This window comes from Haliaeetus albicilla, chromosome 14 (assembly GCF_947461875.1).
Source record: "Haliaeetus albicilla chromosome 14, bHalAlb1.1, whole genome shotgun sequence".
Taxonomy (NCBI): Eukaryota; Metazoa; Chordata; class Aves; order Accipitriformes; family Accipitridae; genus Haliaeetus; species Haliaeetus albicilla.
The window spans coordinates 28940090-28957181 of record NC_091496.1 but is presented as its reverse complement, the minus strand read 5'-3'; the positions used below and the strand labels follow the sequence as shown (position 1 = coordinate 28957181).

General features: G+C 38.0%; 1 protein-coding gene across 7 annotated transcripts in view; it reads left to right on the top strand.

The window, feature by feature from the left end:
• FOXP2 (forkhead box P2) overlaps positions 1-17092 on the top strand; it is a 435423-nt gene that overhangs the window by 120724 nt on the left and 297607 nt on the right. For 5 of the 7 annotated variants that reach the window (XM_069802108.1, XM_069802113.1, XM_069802106.1 and 2 more), the window contains one exon: positions 15201-15284. The exons of the other annotated variants lie outside the window; for them this stretch is intronic. The gene's annotated coding sequence lies outside the window, so the exon portion shown is untranslated. The remainder of the gene's footprint in view (positions 1-15200; positions 15285-17092) is intronic. 7 annotated transcript variants of the gene reach the window in all.

Below are 17092 nucleotides of genomic sequence, written 5' to 3'. Positions count from 1 at the left end.
TTTTTAATGGATGACTTGAATCTTTAGAAAGGCTCCTACAGAGTGTTTTGAATGTTATAAACTGAAGGGCCAGATCTTCTTTGCTTGTCTCAGGCAAAGAGTTTTATTACAACCAGTAGAGTCAACAGAATGCTGACTCAGAAGCTGAAATGATCCCAGATTTATGCATATTTACTGAAAGGTGTGCAGTGGAGATGGAATCATAGATATAACAGCTTTGCATGAATCCCAGTTGTGGAATCCACACCACAAGTAAAGGAATTTCAGAAATGCTCACTTCTGGCTTTGGATCTGTTCTGCTGAAATCAGTGGGTATTTCACTATTGAAGGGGGTAGCCCAGTTACATCAATCTTGAGCTTTCCTGGAAATCTGTTCCATCTAGTAACATTTCAGAAAGCACCTCTTATGGTATAGTTTTTAATGGTAACATCACATGAAATTAATTTTTTTAAAAAATATTTAATTGAGAAGTTTCAATTGCTTTAAATCAAGGACAGTTTAAATTTCCTACAGGCAGTATGGAACACAAGGCCTTTCTGAGGCTGCTGGCAGGCAGTTTTCAAAAGAGTCCTTTTTACATTACAGTTCAGGGCAGCAGGATCATATTTAAATAAATGCTTCATGACATCAGTAACCTATGACTTTAATCTCTTTTACTTTACCTTTGACACCAGCATATTGGTGCTTGTCTTCACTCGCGTTTTAACATTTTCACTGTTTATTCTTTTATTATTCCTGTTAACTTCTTATTTTTCTTCTCCTTCTTCTTCATTGTCTTCATCTGTCGTCTTCATTGTCTTTTTCTTCATATTCTTGTTCTTCATCATCTTCGTCATCATCTTGTCCCCTCCTTTGTCTTTAGCTTCGTCTTCTCCTCAGTCTTTTTCTTCTTTGTCCTCTTTGTCATCTTCTTCTCCATCATCTGTCTTTGCTTCTTTTTTCCTCTCTTCTGCTTTCATTATTTAACTCTTCAGCTGCTTGCATTTTTCCTGTTACCACTGCATGAGACTCTGGATCAGGGCAGGTGGAAAAGCTACTGTTGAGTAATATCTGAAGTGCATCTGATGTGGTGTGACAGACCATCTGTCTGCATTAAATACAAGCTTACTTGATGTTTTTCATTTACTGTGCTGGAATTATGTTGTCCTTGTGCTTACGTGGCCACATGTGCATCCAGAGCTATCCCAAAGCAGTTAAAAGTCTACAACGCAGGACACCCAGCAGTAACACACTTGTCTGCCAGTACGTACTCGTGCTTTCCTTCTTTTCCCCTTCCACCAGGCACATACCCTGGCTCCCACAGCTTGCTCTTATTGTCCTCTTTTGCTTTTGGCACTTGACTTCCGTTACCATTTATCAAGTTTTCATCTCTCAGTTTTGAACAGAGGTATTTCCCATTTCTTTTGTTAAATTTGCTTGTGAAACAAGAAGAGTCTGCTTGTTGTACTGAGAAGGTTTACTGCACGTATGAATAGCTGTTTGGTGCAATGGGATCGAGGTCAATTTTGTGTAACGTAGTGTTTCTTGTAGAGAAGTTTCCGCCGTTGTTACAATACTTGTGTTCCTTACAGAAACAAGCCATGAGTATGACGGCTTACATTTCGTCACTTCTGAGTTATTTTAAATGAGCTAGAAGTTTTAAAAAAAACTTTATCCTTGGGATGCTGTGAGGTACATTGCAGTAATGTAGGAAAGACTTTTGAAGCATGTTATATTGGGGACCACCTATATAGCAACAGGAGATTTTTACATTAAATTGCTGCTTTCTTAATTTCACACATTTAGGGCTACCAGTCTTAAGAATATATGCAGTAAGTTTTCACAATGTTATAGTATATAAACAACCTTCAAAGTATTAACAAAATGTCCAGTACTGTGATTTTGTAAAGACAGTAGGTAAGTGTGGTGGGTTAGCTTTGGCCAGCCGCTCGCTCGCTCCTCAACAGGATGGGCAGGAAAAAATAGGATGAAGAAAAGCTGGTGGGTTAAGATAAAGACAGGGAGATTGCTTACCAGTTACTGTTATGGGCAAACCAGACCTGACCTGGGGAAAATTAATTTAATTTATTGCCAATTAAAATAGATTTGGGTAGTGAGAAATAGAATTAAAGTCTCGCTTTCTCCAAGAAGCACCACCTCGCCGCCTTCTTCACTGACCTTGGTGTTCGCAGGGCTGTTCCACACACTTTCCTCGCCTCCTCCTCTGCCTGTGCGGCGGTTTTGCCCTTTCCTAAATCTCTTTTCCCCAAGGCACCACCCTGGGGTGGAACCGGCCGGAACCAGCCGTGTCCGGCACGGGGCAGCCCCGGCCTCTCCTCACAGAGGCCGCCCTGCAACCCCCCCACCAGCGCCTCACCACGGACACCCAGTATGGTAAATAATCTATAGTACGGCTGTGGGGGAGATAATTATTCATGACTGAAGGGCAAAAAGAACCCAACGTGAACAATGTGGCATGTTTTTCTAGGTTTTTGGGTGAAGTGAGAAACAAAAACTTAAGATAGCTCTGCTTGCGTTAGCGAGTGCTGTTTGGAGAAGAGAGATGTGTGACAGAGGGGTTGAGGGTGTATGAGAATTGGCCTGCTTGGTCTAAAAACCCAAAGCCTACATACATAGTTAAAGCATAGTTACGATAGCTAGATTACGGTTTTGAAAGAACCGTTAAAAACATGAACTACTTTCGTGCAAGGAGAGGCCTTTGTTTGTCGCACAGTAAGATCTGGAAACTAAAAGCTGAAGTTTAGGTATTATGTAGTAATTCTCTGTGGAGTATAAAAGTAAGGTTTTGTGTTTTATATTCCTGATTTTATAGGAGAGGGTACTTACTTTTTCAGGGTTAGAGACTATATGTTTGTGCCACTGATTATATGTAAAAATTAAAGCAGTTTAGGAACAGAGCCTGTATGTTACCTGACAGTTTTTAATGAGTCTTAGTGGGTCAGTGGAAAGACTTTCCTTCTGGGGCGTTGGATCAGACTCATATCTCTGACAGGAATTTCCACAGGATCATATTCAGTCAATTGCCATAAATTAAAATTCGTTGGCTCTGCAACAGCCAAAGCGAACGATGTTACTGGCAAAAGCAATCATATTGTACCTTTTTGAAGTGAAGTTCTTGCCTGCCAGGATTCTCTTACCATATGCATTTCAATCGTGCCTCTTTAAAAGAAAATATATGTTAATATTTTGGAAAGCAAGAATACATATTTTAGCTTATTAATATTTTACTGTAATTATTTTATATTGAGTTTGTACAGTGCCCAGAGGTGTTTGTATGAGGGCCATTTTATTCATGTGAAATTGATTGATCAATTGAAGAAAGTTACAAGATGAGCATAGAATTAGAAAAATAGCTGTCCAAGAAAACTTATTGCTTTTAAAATATAAAAGCTATCCACATTCCCATTATGTTTTGATTTATATGTTTCAGATAGAAGATGTTTCGTGTTTCATGACCAATATGTGCATCATACAGTGCAAGAGGTTGCTATGGGAATTGTTTTACTAATTTATTATGAAAGTTGATGCAGAAATGAGAATTTCTATAAATGCCTAAATTAACTTGTGCCCTTCATTTTTTTGAAAACTGTTGGGTTTTTTTAATCCATTAAATAGGTTAAAGTTATTCCCACATACTTGCTTCTTTATGAACAAATAGATTTTCTTACCTTATGAAAATCAAAGATTTGATCACTCTTTCTTTGGCTTTTACCATTGGTTTAAATCACTAGGGTAAGAGGCTTTGCTGCTGTGACAATATTGTCCACAAGGTTATTAGAAATAGTTGTAGAAGATACTACCTCTGTATTTACTGTGGGATCGCATACAGAAAACCTACTGAGTGTGAAGAGTTGTACTGCAGTTCTGCAGGTATGTGAGACAGTTCCCAAAAGTTGCAGGCAGCATTCGGACCCTGCATACAGTGTATTATCAAAAGCTGAATTCAAATTTCTTCATACACTTTAAATTTCTTGTCCCAAAAGTCACACTGGATCTGAGAAAAGTGTGGCTAGACCACAACCCAGGATATTGCAGAGCAACTACTTACAGCAGCCAAGTAAAAAATATTTTAAAAAGCATGTAATTACTTTTTCTACCTAAGGTCCAACTTAGAAACTAATCACTCATGCAAATTCTTCTTCATAAAAGATGAAGTTATTATCTGCAAGTTATTATATACTTCATTTTGGTAATGAGTGATATGGGAGACCAGCAGGACTAGATTTATACTCATGTGTCTTTACTGATGTTCTTATCCTGCTCCATAGCTATTAGCTGTTAATATAATACCAGTGACTTCTGTTATAATTACAGTTAACATGAGCATTTATGCTGGTTTTGAACAGAATGGTGGATAAAAATGTATTTGTGAAATGCTTGGGTTTTTTTTTTTCTTAACTGAAGATCCTGTTTTCTTGAGAGTTTCTGCTAACAAAAATGAATCAGCTGCTTTGAGGTACATCTATGTACCCATGTCATGTAGACTGGACATGTATCTTTTAGAAAAAAAAAAGGGCAATTTATGAAACATCCACAAGAAAACTATTGTAAGTGGATAACAGCTTACAGCATTTTTTATTTACAATTATTAAGGAACCAGATAATTGTATTACAGCTTGGATCCTTTGCAGATTAGAGATTTGAAAATGTACCTTTTAGTTCACTTGCACCATTGTGTACAAAGCTTACCCACAGTCCCTTTTACATATGCTTGAACTCTTGCGTGCATGTAGAGACAGAAGACAAAGGTTCATTCTGGCTCATGTTTGAAATGTGTTGTATATCATTTATTGGCAACTTAGCCCTTCTCAAGCCAGGCACTGGCTTCTCAAGCCGGCATTCTGACATGCCCCTTGTCCTCCTGCTCAAAGCACTCAGTTCCTGTAGTTTTCATCATTCTTCCATAACAACTGTATGAGGATAAAAGATTGGAAAGTAGAAAAGATCAAGTGTCCATCGTTACCCTGTCCTATCATGGGATCATTTTGTACAGGTATCAGTGGCTACTATTCTCGTTCTTTTTTTGGTACTGATAATTAAACGCAAGTGCAACAAAACAATGATATCAAATGACTACAGCCAAAAGTAATGTGAATGGAGAGGAGTAAAAGTCAAATTGGATGACCTGGACTCTCTTCTCAGAATCCAGGGGCACACTCAGAGAGGATAGTGGCACAGTATCTGTTACATCTAGTAAGCCACAGGTTTCTGCTCACCAGCAGTAACCAGCCATACCACCACCCTGGCTGCAGTCAGCATTTAGTAGCAGCATGTGGTTTTTCTCCACCAGCACAGTGACACAGAATTCACTGTCCGGAACTTAGGGGACACTCCATTTAGGTCTGCTGCTTCCTAGGAACGAGGCCTCTTCAGTGAGTGCATCACTCATCAGTTACAGATGAGGAAGAGGACATCAGTGAGTGTGCTTTTGGGGTCATCTAATTTACAGGAATATAATAGATCCCATTGTGTAAGTGACTGCACAATGGAAGACAGAGTGTAACACATGTGGTTCTTGAGAACTGGACATAGCTACAACACGGGTCCTGGAAGACCCTGAAAATGAACCCTACCAGTGCCTCTTCTCCTCCTCCTCTCAGCTTGCTCTGACCATTTGTAGTTATTAGTGCCTTTTGGCCTCCAGGAAGCTGGTTATTTCTATCTAGCTTTTCTATTTTTCTTAAAAAAAATAATTTTTTAACCTTTTGCATGCTTGAAACTTTTTATGCATTATACTGCAGTGATACAAGAAGCTTTTCAGCATATGGGTGGGCAGCCCACAGTTGGGTTTGAGGTCCAAGCCAGTCTAGACCCACCAAGAACTTTAGCATCTCTGATGTCCTGTAGCTCAGTTATATGTTTTGTAAGAAATCACGCTTTTTTATTTGCTTTGAACATGTGTCCAGTAGCCTGGTTTGTTAATTGTTATGCTGGAATGTTGGCCTCCTCCATGCTCTTCCCATGGTTTGGACTTTTTTCCGTATCTCTTTTCCAGCCTGTAGTGTCATAGTCTACATACCTATTGCCTGTACAGAAGCCATCTGTGCTTTTGACTATTCTGTTTTTCTCTGAATCTTCTACAGGTCTACAGTAACTTTTTTGGCTAGGGAGGGAAAGGGAGAAAGAGCTATATACTAGGTTCTAAGTACTGTTGCATTGCCAGTGAATTTATACAGTTGCATGATGATCTTTTTGTTTATTCCCCCCCCATATGCATTTCTTAGGACTTCGTGTTGGTCAGTTTGCTGCTGAAAGTTGGGCTGAGATTTTCACCCGACAATAATTTATCATTGCAAATGCTCATTTTTAAGTTGTTCAAAACCCATCATTGCACAGTTAGCATTGTTTCTTCTCTGTAGACATCATTGTGCATTTCTTCTCAGTAAATATTACTTGCTATTTATCACTTCATGTTCAGTATTACATTTTCTTTCGCAGTTCTTCAGTCTACCCTCATCTTTACTACCTGTGGTTTAGTGTTAGAGACGATGTTGTCGCATCATGGCTCATCCCCTTCCCAGGCAATTTTTGAATATGCTGAACAGCACTGGCCTTCTTACAGATAGGTGCTTTGAGTCTCCATTGCTGTTCTCCTTCTGAGAAATTCTGCAAACTGACATTTATTCTTGTTCTTAATATTCTCTCTTTTAATTATTTTAAGCAGTGCAAGGATTTTCTATTTTTTTTTTTTCCTCCCGTGCAATTTAGTTTCTTTTAGAGACTTTGGGTAAGAAAGCTTATGAAATGATTTTTGGAAATACATGACTTAGAAGTGGATCTCTTTTGTCCATGTTCTCAAGGACTTCTCCAAAAAACTGTTATCGTCTGAGACATGGCTTTCATTTTCATAGTAGAATGTTGACTCCTTCCCAACATGCCATACATATTGACATATACATTCTTTATTGTAGTCTATACCAGGTTGCTTAGTGTGAACTCCATGTGTACTGATCTGTAGCTTTTTGGATCTTCTCTAGATTTTTTTAGGATCGATTCCATGTTTACTGCCTTCCTTTGATACTAGAACAATTTGAAGCAGGCATTTGTCCATTTTTATAAGTTTAGCTATTTCATACTCATGTTCCTTTAGAGCTGTTGATGGGATACACTCCAGTGAAATAATCTCTTAAGAGCTCAGTTTGTCTTTTTGGTCTCATCTTCTCTAATAGCACTTCAGTTTAAGACATATCCTCTCATGTATCTCTCTAAGGAGGGTGTCTGGCCTAGTAACTTCTCCGATCTCCTCTACCGTGGATGCAAACCCAATTTTTTGTGGCATCTTCTCTCTGCCAGCCGAGGGCTGAAGCTCCTAGGTGGCTGGATGTGAGAGGCTCCTCACTAGGCCTGATCCAGACCCCCAGCCTTGGCCCGTCCCACTGAGGTGCCTGATACCGTGGGCTGCGGTTGCCCCCGGCCTGCCACGCTCCCTGGCCGAGCGCAGCCAGGTCCTGCCCTGCCCACGGACAGCCCCCACCACTTCTGGCCCCCAGCCCACAGGGAGCTGCTTGTCCCTACAGCTCTCTGACACCTTACTATGTATTTGTTTAAGCCTCCCAGAAATGACAATGCTTTCTGTTTTCCTCACTTGGACACAACTTGAAGCTTTTAGAAGGATTCCTTTTTCTTTCTAATAACCTTCTTCATCCTGTTTTGTCATGACAGCTCCCTTCTGTGATTTTCTCAGTCTTTTTTGATAGGTTGTATGCATTTCTTCTGAGCTTGCAAAAGTTTTCTTTAATCAGTCTCCGTGCCACCTGTAAAGATGTGACTCTTGTAGCTGTCCCTTTTTTCTTCCTTGTAACAAGCTTACGCATTTTTATTAAGTGACCCTCTTTGAAATAGTGGTAGGGGTTTTTTTGGCTTTTGTTGCCCCTTAAAGGACACAGATTCTGATCTACATCAAAGCAGTTTTTGTCTGTGGCTAGAAATTTACTTTGGGTCATACACCAATGTGATGTGTGCTTGTACAAGACAGGCAGAAATATCTAATGGCCCTAATATTTATCTGCCATACTTATAGGGACATTTTTCAATGTTATGAAGGTGCTCTGTTTCTTAGATGTCTTTAGGGATTGGTTCAGAACATGGGTTATGTTTATATCCTCTGTCTTTCTCAGTGTTGTCTTCCTTGGCCATTGCTGAAGTGTAGTCTCTGAGTTGTTTAACATGAATGGACTGTTAACTTCCAGATGGATCTGATGATCAAGAGCAGTCATTCTCTAATTTTTGTGAAAAAATCTGGAATCTTTGAGCTTGCCCAGTAACCTGAAGTGGTCCACATGAAAATACAGCACAGCCGAAGACTTGGTTGTGCATTTGTGTCTGTAGGGAGGACTGGCCTGTATGTAAGACTTTTCTCTCCACAGTTCGATGTAGCTCTGTGTAGGGAGCCAAGGAGTGAATGACAGAGATGTGTGAGCAGCATCCTCTAGAGCAGCCTCTTACTTAGGTCACCGGGCAGGGTCTCTGAGAAGAAATACGCCATCAAGGACATAAAACTCTCTTCTTCTTTACAAAAGACACAATAAATGAAGTCATGCCAAGTGTCGGTTTTAGGGTAGGGACCTCTGCAAGGATCCAATTGTTTTGGACATTTAGTTTGCCATAATTACCTGTAGCTAACCATGTTGGTCGTATCAGTATTGAACCAACCTCATAAGCAGTGCAAGCAGTCCTTGAGGTGCCCAAACTGAGGATGTGGTAAGGCCGTCGAAGCCCTGTGCTGATGAGCGAGTAACCTGCTGTTCAGCCAAAGTGGGAAACACCTACTTAGCAGATGCTGTGAACAGTCAGCTAATGGAGATGACAGTAATTGGCGAGACAATTGCCTGTCTTTATTTTCATGGTGGCTATTTTGGCAAGAGATTGTAGTTGCCCAAGTAGGTTATCTTAGAACCTTTTCTTGTTTGTTTTGTTTTGGTGGTTTTTTTCCCCTCTTCCATTTTTTCCACAGTTTGGTGTATTTTTCTTCTTTTTTTCCCCCATTTTCCTTTTGGTCTTTAGAAGCTTAAGGGGTGTGTGTGTCATGTTTTCTGGTAGTTTGTGGATTTTTTTGGTGTATTTTGATTGATTTAGTGGGTTCTGCATTGTTTGGAGGGTGGAGTTTAACTCCCCCCTCCCCCCCCCCCCCGAAGTTGTTTGTGTGGCTGTTTTCAATTTTTTTTTGTTTTGTTTTTGTTGGGTTTTCAATTTATTTATTTAGGTGGGATTTTTGTGGGTGGGGAAGAAACAGGAGGAGTTAGAGCTCCGCATGCAGATGCAGAACTATGGCATCATTGGAATAAACTGCCAACTGGCAGAACAGCTTGAATGGTGGGAGTTCAGTGATGGACGGATGCAAGCTCTACAGAAGAGTCAGGCAGAAAAGAGGCGGAAGAGAAGCCAGGTTGTGGAATCGTGTTTTTTGAAAGTTTTGAATATGCATTTGGCTGATGTCCGAAGTGACCCAGTCTAAATTCAGGTGCTGCTTTACGCAGTTTGGACTAGACAGCCTCCTAGTGTGAGTGACTGAGTCTGTGATATGGTGCATGCATCATGGCAGAAGGGTCAGGTGCTCTTTGACGTTACGCATTACTGATTTATAAATCTGTACGTATGTCTCCTTACAAGAGCAAACTAGATATGTAAGACAACCCAGGATGATCACCATATATGTGCTCTTATGAGGGGATACTTTTTAAAGTTGTTACTTCTACATTCTCATCTGATAGTATTCCTGAATCCCTTCTAATCATGTCCTGTGAGAAAATGGGAGAAACAAATTGTAGTTCTGGAAATAATTCACAAAAGTGCGGTGCCATTGTGTTTGTGGTATTGTAAATCAAACTATTTAGGAATAGGTAATAGCTTTCATTTTTGTTCTTCTCACCCAATTACTGTAGGCTGCTGCAGTTTATTATAACAACATTTAACAACAAGCGGAAAGTGGTTCTTCTCTGAGCTAACTTATAATAAATTAAATGTTTTCAGAAGACAGACAGACATGCCTGAAGATAAAGTAAGGCATGGTATCTGTGCATGTTGGATAAATTGTTCAGAAATCTCCATGAATATGATATTGGTATTGTGCATACTTATAAGATTAGTGTCAACACGGGTTATCTATCATGTAAGGGCAAGTCAAGCAAGTTAGACCTGCCTCAGGGGTGGTTTAGTCTGTATACCCAACTATTCAGACAATGCTGCTGTGGGGGTTTTGGAAGAGAAGACTGAGGATGGGAGATTTTTCCTTTGCTCCAGGCTTCCTGTTTATTTGTACTGTCTCCTTTTTCTCCAGTGTGCCTTGATAAGTACAGGTAATCAGTGTCCTATTAATCTTTAGGATAAGTAAGACCTAAATGGACACCTCCCCCAGCCCCTCTCTTCCCCAGTCCCTCCCCCCCAAGAGGAGTTATATGTAACCTGTACATCAGTTACACAGTGAATGGGATATATCAGAAGTAGATTATATATTTAGTCCATGTCATCATTTTTTTTCTGTCACTGGCCAATTTCCAAGGCATTAAATACTAAATTGTTAATGCTTTTCTGTAAATTTTATTTTTTTTCCCTTGACTTGTTTCTTTGCATGGTTGCATGTTGTCTTGATTAATTGAGTATAGATATTTTGATTAGCAAATTAGCAAATGTTGTGAGAATTCAAGCTTAATTTTAATGGTATAGAATATAACGTGAAATTTTGTAATGTACATAGCATTTGTTAAAAATTTTGGAAAATACATAGTTGGGGAAGGTTGGCAGCTCAAGAAGAATTCAGGAATTCATTATTTTCTTTGTGCCAGGTAAAAAAATGGTGGCTTCTCCTACCACCACAGTACTTCTGTTTGTACTCACTGATAACGTAACAAAATCCAGCCTTCATTCGTCTAAGTAGTAATGTAGAGTAGCATGTAAAAATTGGCTAATGAGATCACAGTAGTATGAAGGGCTTTCATAGGCTCATTTAACTTTGGAATGATTATAAAACATAACTACTAATTTATTTTGCATGTTCTTGTTAATTATAATGGCACTCAGTAGTGCTCATCTGGTTATGAGCTTCTGAGTATTTCTCTGTCAGAAATTTTCTAACTCAGTACTTGGATTCGGGAAGAAAAGGAGGTTTTTTTTTTCCTATTTGCAGTTCTGTAATTGGCATAATATTCTTTAAAAATGCATATTCTTTGTAGTGTAAATTAATGTCGTTTAAGTTGGAAGTAGTTTAAATATAACTAAAAATACATAGTCTGACTATTAAGTAACTTTAAACTTTTTTTATTTCGTACTTCTAGAAGATATACATTATCATTTAGGTGTAAATGATGTATTTTCAAATAAAATTCAGGATGTGCTGTTGACATAGTGCAATTTAAGACTTGCTCAGAAGTCCTATTAGGAATTAAGACTTCTTTTGTATTTAATTGCATGGGAGGGCTATACGATGGAAAGGTGTAAGATGGATACCAGTGAATGTGTGTGCCTTTAAAATAATACTCAGTCTCTTTAGCTAGTAATTCTTGCTTTACTGAAACCAGTTGTGTCTCTGGCCCAATGTATCTGATTCAAAACAAGTATATCTAAAGATACCTTATATTGGTGACCCTCAACCATGTTCTAAAATACTCCTGAATGCTTTGGTGAGTAGTGCTTCATTGGAATATTTTATACAAATACCCACTTAAAGCAGCAGTGCACAGTTTGAACCATTTTAACTATAGAAAAAATGTGAACAAGTAGGTCTTAAGTGAAATAGAGACACATCAGGATGGCTGTTGATCTATCAAATAGTAGAAAGGCTTAAGAGCTGTAGTGCACTTTGGTGGGGTTCTTTACATTTTAAAAAATACTAAAGGCTAGTAACAAGACAAGATAATGAATAAGAGCAAGTAGTCTCAAATCAAAATGTTGTCATAGAGGCAGCGTTCAAACATATAACAGTTAAACTTACCCTAATGATTTGTGATCCAAACGTAAAATGAGCTAAGAGATGAATGCAACAAATAAATAAATGAGTTAAAGGGAATTGTTTGCAGCACATGGGCATTGTATTTGTTTATTTAAGTCAAGTTTCAAAGGAATGTCTTCATCTAGGAATGAATTTGGCTTTCATTTTGAATTAAATTATTTTTATATTCTAGTGATTTCTGAAACAACTGTGACAATTCACATAAATAAGAGCCCAATTCTATTAGTTTTGCTCATAATGAATAATGCTTGATTATGTAAGAAGTCTAGTGCAGCATAACATATGACAAATGCTACCTAAACTGCGTAACATTGTCAGTGTTGAAAATGCATCTGTCACCTATCTAGCTTCTGTGCTAGGTGGGTGATCAAAATTGTTACGTACTTCATCATTTGGAGAAAAATTTCATTAGAATTCCTCTAAATCTACATCTTAATGAGCATCTACATATCAAATTAATTCAGTTGTTGACCAATGCACTTTTCCTTTCTTAGTTATTTCAGAAGTTTGTGGTATTTGCTTGTTTGACTCAAATTTTAGGGACCTGAATGGGAAGTCAAAGACAAGTGGCATGCAGGTAACTTTCAATTCAGTTGTATTCTACTGTTCATATGATGAGAGTAAACTGCCTGAGTAGACAATACTACAGTGAGCTGCCAGAATTGCTTGAACTTTCATCTGCATGTGTGCAACTGTATTTAAAAAAAAAAAAATTCTGTCAAGATGCTTTCAAGGCTTTGGTTGGCAAGTTCTGTGAATTTGATTGTAAACTTTTAAGGTTCAGATGGAATTCACATGGGATTGTTAGACAGTGAAGAACAGAAAAAATATCTCTGTAAGCAGTGTCAGTATGGGATAGGTAAACAATGACATTAAAAATCTATGGGCTATTGTCCAAGGGATGGAACATGCTGGCTTAGTTGGAGGGAAGGTAGAGAAATGTTATGGTTAAACTGGAATAACTGGAATGATTCAGGTCCAGGTTTTGGGATGCAAACAAAAATCAAAACAAATCCATGTTTATAACAAAAGTAATATTGTTTTTAAGAGGCAGCTGCCTTCATCAGTTAAACCAGACTGGAATGTATCGTAAATGAAACATAGGTCAAAGGATAAGTTTCTAAAGGTGAAGACTTGTACCAGTAAAAAGAAAGTTGATAGGTAAGGCCTGCCACCTGTCTGTGACACGCATGTCATACCTACTGTGTGCAATCCTGCCCACTTTTAAATATTCCTTAATGACTTCTGAAAAATTGTAGAAATCCTGATCATTCAAAAAGACCAAAGATAAAATTTTGATAATCAAGACTAATGAGTGTGGTTGTTTTTGTATTAAGAATAATTACAATAAAATGTCATCAAAAATTTCTTCTAAGAAGGCTGTATCTCACCAAAATAGGTCATGTTTTGAAATAAGATTTCATATATCATAACTATCTTGGCTTGCTTTCTGAGCTGAAGCAAAATGTGATGTTTAATACTATCCAAGCTAAGAAAAATAGTTGAAATTTTTATGGCATAAAGGAATATAGGAAAAAAGAGAAATACAGAATGTTGGTGTTTGAGGCTTACATATTAACATCTGTCAACAAACAACACATATTGTTGAAGAAATAACAATAAGGTGTATTTTTGTCTGGACTTCAGGTGCACAAGAAACATCAAAGTTTTAGAGGCATAGCTACAGCTGCAGTCTTTTAATGGGAAATAGGAGAGGTGAATGCTTCTCTCTTAATTGGTTGGACATTTCCATTCTGGATCCAGAGTGACCACATGACCATTAAGCAAAGTTTCATTGACACATGTTTTACTTTCCAACAACTTTTAAGAATTGCCACCCACCTTCACCTCCTCATATTTGCCTTAGGATCCTTACCTGTTTTCAACATTTTCTTCTTTTTTTCTCTTTTTATTAAGAGCTCATAAGATTTCCTTCTCATTTCCCAGTGCTGTCCTACTGTGCAGGGGTTTCATGTAGTGTTTATTCCTCCAGCCTGTCATTCTTTGCTCTTCCTTCTTCACTTGCTCTGCTACAGAGGCTGCCAGGTAGCTTTCAGTTTTCTAGGAACTTCGACCTTCCCAGCAGGTTTTGTTGCACTCTGCAAACAAAGGAAGAAGTTAGAACTGCATCTCTTTTAAATGTCCAAACATCTTGTAACAAAGTGTGTATTAATAATGCCAGTTGGAACACAGATTTTTTTTTTTTTTTTTAAACTGTGGGAAAGCAGTCTTTTCTTTATAAGATTCTACATTCATTTTACTCTTCAGTCTGCTTCTGTCTGACCTTGTCAGCAAGGGAGAATTGCCAAGAGGCACCATCGACAGGCTGGTATGATCAACTTCAGAAGTAGCAGAGTTTCAGGCATTAAGGCTATGTCTGTATTAGTAAATTAAACAATGCTTGGAAGTATTTCCAGGTCTCTGCCAGACTTTTGGTCTTTGGAAATTAACATTGTTCCAGAAAATTCCCAGACACTTATTCGACCACCTCTGTTCAACAGTTTGCATGCAGCTCCTCTGTTTTGGAGTGTATGTGAGTATACTAGCATAGGTTTAGGATTATCTGTGCCAGCTGATTTCAGCAAAGAGAAATGTGCTGAGGCATAGATGTAATTTATATATATTTTCTATGGACCTGCATGGTCTTTATTTCTTCTGCCTTGTCCAACCTTTTCCCTTCAATGCAGCCTTGCAGTCTCAACTTCACAGCTGTTTTTTTCTTTTTACTTGTCCTTTTGTCCTTCCCAAAATGCATATAGATTTAAATTTCATTGGCATGCTGTCTCTCAGCTCTGTTCCTTCCTTCAGATGACCCTGTGAACTTATTGGTAGTGATACTATGTGCAGTTTGCTGTCTGGAACAAACTACTGCAGGGAAGCATCCCTCTTGTTTGCCCTTAGGTAGTTTAGTCTTATTTTTTTATTCTATTTTTATTATTAGACTTTGAGTGATGCTTATCTGTCTACTGCAAGGCAGAAACTTGATGAACAATTAGATTTCTTTGTGGACTACATTTAAGCTGGCTACTTGTTAAGAGAATCTTTCTCTTTCAATTTGCTCATTCTTTCAACCAGAATATTTTTGTCAAAATAGAAAAATTAAAAATTATAACTCCTTCCTTTTTCTTTCAGAATACCTATGAATCAGCTTATGCACATCCAGAACTACTTAGAGGGTGTGATAAAGCCAAATGCTATTTTGTTTTCGTTAAATGATGTCTAAATAGCTATAAGTGTTTCTCTTTGTCTTCTCAGGATGGTGGTACTGGAATTGATTTTGGACATCACTTCAGTTCAATGTTGAAGTTAAAAGGTCTTTTTGAGGCTTAGAAGAAGCAGGTGAGTACAGGTCAAGCATCACAAATCTTTGAGTATTACTTTTTGCAACTTTCTTTTGTTCTGGAATTGCGGTTCTTGCTTACCAGTCCATATTCAAATAGCTGATCTCTGCTTCTTCTGATTCACTGAGATGTATAACTGCTTGTATTATGACTAGATAGCAGAGAGTATTTAAGTCATGTTGGCTTTCCCTACATGCTTTTTTTAGCACCTGCCACAAAAATAAGTGAAAACATGGGTCTCTCACCAAGGTCTCTGGAACTCTAGAGTTAAGTTTGTATAGATTCATTACATCAGCTGCGTTAAGCTAATTTGGTTAGAAAATTCTTTTAGACTGTATTTGTACCAATGTTTTTTATAATAAGTAAAATTTTTAAAAGACAAGATTAAATAGTAATGAATCCCTGAGTTTGGATGTTCCTAGTTTCCTGAAAAACTGATGAGCTCTATTCCATTGGTAACCAGGAATATTCCATGATTTCAAGAACCATGAGTTCAAATCTTGTTTGAACTGCTTTGTGTGTTAATAGCCTGAACCTGCCTGTGAAGAAACACTGTTAGTGAGTGTAGTACCACCCTAGGAGTTGGCATGCCTGCACTGAATACCTTGCTTTACTCCATACCTTCACAGCTATCTTGGGTGAATCATGTACAACTGGGTGTCAGGTTTTTTACCTTAGATCTGGAAAAGGACGTTCTGAAGGAATTAGTGGAAGATGAGAGATTAGCAAGGCACTCGCATCTATTTCAGATTTTTCGTACTTGCTATTGCAACAAAGAATCAATCTACATGTTGTGTTGCAATTGTTCACGTTTTGCTTTTCCTACGGGGTAGGAAACTTCTTGAGAATATTTCCAGAATTTTTCAAATGCAAAATTTTAGGCAATATTTTAATGTATGAATTGCAAAATATGCTCAACAGGTGCCTGTTACTAAATCTTACATATGCAGATTTCAACAGGGTACAACAAACTAACTTACCATAATGGAAACCAGGCCCAATTGCTTCTATGTATACCAGTGTTTCTGAAGTAAATATGTATTGTTTCTCTGTATGCTATGTGCAGTAACTGCTAGAGGTATTATGAAATATTCAGATATACCTATATACTCCATAATATTGATATATCCTTCTTCACAAATTGATGGCTCAGAAGGGCAAGAAAAAGAAGTAGTTCCAGAGGAGTTAATGATGGTGAGAGTAATTAGTGCTGAAACTATGTTTATAACAAGTTTTCTAAAGTTTCACCCTCTGGGAGGAAGCACAGACCTTTCTAACCTAATTCAAAGCAGTGCAAAACAAGACCGTCCTGGTGTGTGTTTCGCTATGACTGTCAACCCACTGCGTAGTAAGACAGGAAAATTCCTTTCTTCTGATTTAACTTCACCTTTTTCCAAGGACTTGAGGCACTGGCCTGAAGGCTACGGTATGAATATGGTGAAATCATACAAAGAAGCAAAGATACAATATTAAGCTTTAGCAGTGTTGTAAATCAAAGGGTATACAGCACTATATGTGGAAACTGTAGATGTTACTGGCATCACATATAAATTTGTGTATAGCTATATGTTAATATGTAGTAATGTATTTGTAAATTGCTGGTTTTTCTTACATTACCCAATGGAGAAAACAGTAAAAAAGGTCAGATGATTTGCTTTCTAGGTAGCAGTGGAAATATGACTGGATTTCTATCACATATTTGTACACGTCTGAACAGCATAACTTGTCTGTAGTTATACTAGATAGTTTCTTCATAGGCAATGTCAGTATTTTGGAGAACTGTTTGGTTTGATAGAAACTGTGTAG